We start from the raw sequence: 7,205 nt of genomic DNA on the forward strand, positions 1-7,205 counted from the left end.
AGGGAGCTAGCAGTGGTGGATCCTGAGCTCCAGAAGCCGCTGCCCTGCTCTCCATTGTGGGCTCCTTTAATCCCATTGTTTCTTTAGATTCCCTTGGGCCTAGATGCCCATGGGGCCTGATATTCAGGTTGGGCTGCACAGTACCACCACCTGGGCCTAGTGGCTTAACAGTAGCATCCACCCATTGGTCTTTCTTCCTTTTGGTTTTCTTGTGTTTTGCAAAATGTATCTTGGGTATTCTAAGTTTCTGGGCTAGTATCTGCTTATCAGTGAGTGCATATCTAGTGACTTCTTTTGTGATTGGGTTACCTCACTAAGGATGATATCCTCCAGATACTCCCATTTGCCCAAGAATTTCATAAATTCATTCTTTTTAATAGCTGAGTAGTACTCCATTGTGTAAATGTACCACATTTTCTATATCCATTCCTCTATTGAGGGACATCTGGGCTCTTTCCAGCTTCTGGCTATTATAAATAAGGCTGCTGTGAACATAGTGGAGCATGTGTCTTTCATTCCTCCTTAGAATAGGGAACAAAATTCCCATAAAAGGAGTTACAGAGACAAAGTTTGGAGCTAAGACAAAGGGTGGACTATCCAAGGACTTCCCCACCCGGGGCGGGGATCCATCCCATCATCAGCCACCAAACCCAGATACTATTGTACATGCCAGAAAGATTCTGCTGAAGGGACCCTGATAGGGACCTCTTGTAAGGCTATGCCAGTGCCAGACAAGCACAGAAGTGGATGCACACAGTGAGCTATTGGATAGAACACAGGGCCCCCAATGGAGGAGCTAGAGAAAGTATCCAAGGAGCTGAAGGGGGCTGCAACCCTATAGGTAGAACAACAATATGAACTAACCAGTACCCCCAGAGCTCGTGTCTCTAGCTGCATATGTAGCAGAAGATGGCCTTGCCAGCCATCATTGGGAAGAGAGGCCCCTTGGTCTTGCAAACTTTATATACCCCATACAGGGGAACACCAGGGCCAAGAAGTGGGAGTGGGTGGGCAGGGGAGCAGGGTGGGGGAAGGGTATATGGGACATTCGGGATAGCATTTGAAATGTAAATGAAGATACTATCTAATAAAATAATTAAAACATAATAATAGTAAAATAAAGTGGTAAAGAATGAAGAAAACACACACACACACTAGCAACAGCAGTGTTGGTGGTGGCCGCAGCAGCCAACTGCATGACTTGAGCACAGGCATGCAGAAACCCACACAGGCGAGTAGAGAAAATGGCAGACAATATTGATATTGAACCCATGCTTGAGGCCCATTACAAGAAGAATGAGAGCAAGTTGAACAGTGCTAAGGACCATGAAGAACGTAGCAAAAGAAAATAAGAGCAAGGGCAGAATTCGTAGTCATGAGAGAAAAAGAAACAAAAGTAAAGAATGGAAAGGAAGTAGAGATAGAGAAAGGAAAAAGAGCAAAAGCTGAGAGTGGAAATGAAGTAGAAGCAAAGAAATGGGAAGAAGCTGCTCATGAAGTCAGGATAGAAGATTCAGAGGCCACTACAGAAGTCTCTATAGAAGATGTCCCGCAGCAAAAGTCAATTCAGGAAAGAGAAGACCCCTGTGAGGGAACCTATTGATAATCTCACTCAGGAGGAAAGGGATGCAAGGAGTGGCATGCATGCAACTGGCAGCAAGAATTCGACCAAGAGATTTGGAAGAGTTTTTCTCTNCAGTTGGAAAGGTTCGAGATGTGAGAATGATTTCTGATAGAAATACAAGACATTCCAAAAGAATTGCCTATGCGGAATTTGTTGAAGTCAGTTCAGTGCCTCTGGCAATTGGATTAACTGGCCAACAAGTTTTAGGAGTGCCAATCATAGTCTAGGCATCACAGGCAGAAAAAAAATATAGAGCTGCTGCAATGGCAAACAATTTACAAAAGGAAAGTACTGGACCTATGAGGCTCTATGTAGGCTCATTACACTTTAACATAGCTGAAGATATGCTTCGGGGAATCTTTGAACCTTTTGGAAGGACTGAAAATATTCAGCTCCTGATGGATAGTGAAACCAGTCGATCGAAGGGATAAGGATTTATTACATTTTCTGACTCAGAATGTGCCAAAAAGGCTTTGGAACAGCTTAATGGATTCAAGTTAGCTGGAAAACCATTGAAATTTGGTCATGTTACTGAACAAACTGATCTTTCTAGTGCTCGTTCATGTTTGGACAGTGATGAATTAGAAAGGACTGGAATTGACTTGGGAACAACTAGATGTCTTCAGCTAATGGCAAGACTTGCAAAGGGTACCCGTTTGCAGCTTCCACCTGCCACACCACAAGCTTTTCAAATGAGTGGCTCTTTGGCATTTGGTGCTCTGTCAGATTTGCAAACACAACTTTTCCAACAGACCAATGCCTCAGCTTTAGCTGCAGCTGCATCTGTTCAACCTCTTGCAACAGTATTTCCAACTTTCTAAAATGTTTAATCCTCAAACAGAAGAAGTTGGATTGGATACAGAGATTAAAGATGATGTCATTGAAGAATGTAATAAACATAGAAGAGTCATTCATATTTACGTTGACAAAAATTCAGCTCAAGGCAATATGTATGTGAAGTGCCCATCTATTGCTGCTGCTATTGCTGCTGTCCCTGCATTGCATGGAGGTGGTTTGCTGATAAAATGGTAACAGCAGTGCATGTACCTCTTCTAACTTACCACAACCTCTTTCCTGATTCTATGACAGCAACACAACTATTGTTTCCAAGTAGACGATGAAGGAAGACACAGTCCCTTATGTATATAGCTTTTTTTCTCTTGAGAAGTTATCTTGAATTATTTTTTATTTAGAAAAAAATAAAGAGGAAAGGGTCTACTGTCATTTATATACAACTTCTGCTATCTTGAAAAATAAAAATCTTAACAGGAAAAAAACCCAAAACTTATGATAACAAAAACAACCCTGTATAATAAAAGAATTCCTGGAGGTATCACCGTCCCTGATTTTAAGATATACTACGGAGCAATGATAATCAAAACTGTATGGTACTGGCATAAATACAGACAGGTTGATCAATGGAATAGAAGTGAAGACCTAGAAATAAAGCCACATACCTATGAACACTTGCTATTTGACAAAGAAGCCAAAACAACAAAATAGAAAAAGAAAGCATCTTCAACAAATGGTTCTGGTCTAACTGGATGACTGCATGTAGAAGAATGCATATAGAACCATATCTATTACCCTGCACAATATACAAGTCAAAGTGGATCAAAGACCTCAGCATAAAATCAGACATACTGCTCTAGGGTATGTCAAGCTGCCCTAAGCAGCCTGCTTTCCCCTCTGGACCTCAATTTGCCTCCCAGCTCTCTATCCTATTTCATCAGAACTGTGCAGCCTGAGCCATACAGGTTAGAGTCCCTCCCTTCTTCCATCTTCTCTGTTCACTGAGTCCTCTGGGACATGCCAAACTGGCCTAAGCTGCCTGTTATCCCCTATGGACTCTCATTTCCCCATACCCAACTTTCCACCTTCTTTCATCAGAACTGAGGATCCTGAAACATATAGGTTAGCTTTCTGACTTCACCCATCTTCCTGCTCACTGATTACTCTGGGACAAGCCAAGCTACCTTGAGCAATCTGATATATCTGCTATAACCCCCTCCCCCACTTCTGACTACCTTCATAAGACCTACAGATCCTGAACCATACATGTTAGAATCTCTTCCATCACCCATTTTTCCCTGCTTTCTGAGTCCTCTGTGGCATGCCAAGCTGCACTGAGCAGCCTACTAGCCCAGGTGGTTTTCCATTCTCCCACCATCTCTCTGCCCACCTGCACTAAAACTACATGCAGATACTGAACCAAAAAACCTGTGAATCCTGTATAATACAGGCCTGCAGATACAGAAACATACAGCCCAAGAATACCTAATCAGAGGCCTGACACACAAGACCATTAAGGTTAACTCCTATCTCAATACCCACTACAACAGAAACATTTAGGGACCAAATCCATCCAGATAGCTAAAAGCCCTAAAAACACAGTAAACAAATGACAGGGAAATATGATCCTTTCTTCTACCCTATAACAGCAAGCCTTGGACATCCTATCACAACACAACTGAAGGAAAGAAAATGATGTTAAATCCAATCTTATAAACATGATAGATAAATTTAAAGAGCAAATAAAGAAATTCCTTAAAGAATTACAAAAAAACCCAACCAAACGTATAGAGGTCTTTAAAGAGGAAACAAATAAGTACCTTTAAAATATACAAGAAAATACACTTAAACAGGTAAAGGAAATAAATAAAACTGTGCAAGATGTTAAAGTGGAAATAGAAGCAGTAAAGTAAACACAAACAGAGGGAATCCTGGAGATGGAAAACCTAGGAAAGAGAACAAGAACAACAGATGCAAGCCTCACTAACAGAATACAGGAGATGGAAGACAGAGTCTCAGGCTTAGAAGATACAACAGAGGAAACTGATACACCCATCAAAGAAAATGATAAATCTAAAAATTTCCTGACACAAAACATCCAGGAAATCTGGGATACCACGAAAAGACCTAACCTAAGAATAATAGGAACAGAAGAAGGTGAAGAGTCCCAGCAGCAAGGCCCAGAAATATTTTCAACAAAATCATAGAACATTTTCCCAACCTAAAGAAAGAGATGCCTATAGACACACAAGAAGTTTACAGAACACCAATTACACTGGACCAGAAATGAAAATCCACCTAGCATATAATAAATAAAACACAAAATCTACAGAACAATGAAAGAATATGAAAAGCTGCAAGGGGAAAAGGCCAGGTAGCATACAAAAGACCTATCAGATCTATACCTGACCATACACCAGAGACTCTAAAAGCTAGAAGGGTCTGAACAGAAATTCTTGCAGTTTCTAAAAAGCCACAGATTACAACCTACTATACTATACTCAGCAAAACTCTCAATCACATCGATGGAGAAAACAAACTATTTCAAGAAAATTCCAAATTTAAACAATGTCTATCCACAAACCTAGCCCTACAGAAAATACTAGAAGGAAAACGCTAACCCAAGGAAAATAACTACATCCAAGAAAGCACAGAAAATAAGTAATTCCAAATCAGCTAAAAGAAGGGAGGCACTCCCCCCCTCCTTCCAATACCTCTCAATATCAATGGATTCACTTCCCCAATAAAACGACACAGACTAAAAGAATGGATGTGAAAACAGGATCCATCATTCTGCAGCATACAAGAAACACACCTCAACCATAAAGGTTGACATTACCTCAGAGTCATGGGTGAAAAAAAGGTTTCCAAGCAAATAGACCCAAGAAGAAAGCTGGAATAGCCATTCTAATATGTAACAAAATACACTCTCAACTAAAATTAATTAAAAGAGACAGCCAAGGACACTTCATACTCAAAGGAAAAAAAATCTACCAAGATGATATCTCAAATTCTCAACAGCTATGCCTCAAACACAAAGGCACCTATATTTGTAAAGGAAACATTGCTAAAGATTAATTCACATATCAAACCCCACACATTAGTAGTGAGAGACTTCAACAACCCATTTTTATCAATCAATAGATCACCAAGACAAAAATTAAACAGATAAATAAATAAAGTAACAGATAATATGAGTCAATTGGACCAAACGGATATCTGTAATCATGAATTTTGCAATCAAATGGATGGAACTAGAAAATAACATCCTGAGTGAGGTAACCCAGACCCAGAAAAACACATATGGTATATACTCACTAATAAGTGGATATTAGCCCTTAAGTACAAGATACCCATGCTATAATTCATATACCCAAAGAAATTGGGTAATAAGGTGTCCCAAGGGAGGATGTGTGAATCTCACTCAGATGGGGAAAGAAAACAGTTATCAGAGGTGAATGGGGATAGAGAACTTGGTGCGAGAAGGGGCAAGGTGGGTTATTAGGATGGTGTGAGTGGAGGGAGGTGTGAGAGGGCTGGGCATAAGAATGGAAATCATGTTGGGGGTATCTCTGGGACTAGCAGGAGACCTGGAATGGGGGAGGCAGTGAAGAATCTCTGGGGGTGACACTAGCTAAGATTCCCACTAGCAGGGGATATAGCGACTGACATGGTTGCCTCCTATAGCCAGGCAGGACTTCCAGTGGAAGGAAGAGAACATAGACCCATCCACAAAACCTTTAATCCAAAATTTTTCCCGCCTTCAAGATGTGCAGGGATAAATATGGAACTGAGACTAAGGCCAACAAATGACTGCCTCAACTTGAGGTCCATCCTTGGAAGAGAACCAACCCCTGATACTATTATTGATACTCTGCTATACTTGCAGACAGGAACTTAGTGTAACTGTCTCCTGAGATTCTTCATCCAGTAGTGGATAGAAACAGATGTACAGACCCACAGCCAAACTTCAAGTGGAGCTCAAGGAGTCTTGTGTAAGAGTGGGGATAGAAATATGTGAGACAGAGGTGACAAGGGCACAACAGGAAGACCTACAGAGTCAAGTAACCTGGGCCTTTGAGGGCTCACATAGACTTAACCACCAACCAAACAGCATGCAGGGGATAAACCTGAGCCTCCTACACATTAATAGCAGATGTGCAACTTAGTGTTCATGTGAGTACCCTAACAGTGTGGGTTATCTATGACTCTGTTGCTGGCCATTGAATCCCCTTCTTCTACCTGGACTGCCTGGTTGGGCCTAAGTGGGAGATGAAGCACTTAGTCCTGCTGGGACTAGATCTCCCAGGGTGGCATGATATCCACGGGGGAATTCCCCATTTCTGAGGGGAGTAGGTAATGGAGATAAGAATTTGTAAGGACAGGACAAGGAGGAAAGGAGGGAGGGGGTTGTGTTTGAGATGTAAAGTGAATAAAACATTAATTATGGAAAAAAGTATTTTAATAATAAGTATTTATATACAAAATTAAAATGAACGGTTATTTCTTGGTGGAAAACAGTTTATATAAGATGTAAGGAAGGTTAAAATGATTGGATGTATCCAAACAGAAATGAAAGGTAAAAAGTTTATGCAAGTTGTAATAAAGACGGCCACATATTTCCAGAACTGAAGGGAAAAAGAGAATGTTTTCACAAGTTGTAAGGATGTTAGTTAGTGATTTAAGGTATGTAAAATATGAGACTTAAACATGATATATATGATATTAAAATGTCAAAGTTCAAAGTTTATCATATTCATGTTAAACTTACTCTACTTCAATAAAGTTC

At 40.6% G+C, this 7,205-nt stretch overlaps 1 pseudogene across 1 annotated transcript; it reads left to right on the top strand.

Moving 5' to 3' along the window:
• The first annotated feature begins 1,232 nt into the window (after positions 1-1,232).
• On the top strand, positions 1,233-2,745 carry LOC110314047 (annotated as a pseudogene). Its single transcript, XR_002380146.1, has 2 exons — positions 1,233-2,272; positions 2,351-2,745. The product of XR_002380146.1 is annotated as an RNA-binding protein 39-like (transcript).
• The last annotated feature ends 4,460 nt before the right edge of the window (positions 2,746-7,205 follow it).

The sequence above is a fragment of the Mus pahari genome, chromosome X (assembly GCF_900095145.1).
Source record: "Mus pahari chromosome X, PAHARI_EIJ_v1.1, whole genome shotgun sequence".
Taxonomy (NCBI): Eukaryota; Metazoa; Chordata; class Mammalia; order Rodentia; family Muridae; genus Mus; species Mus pahari.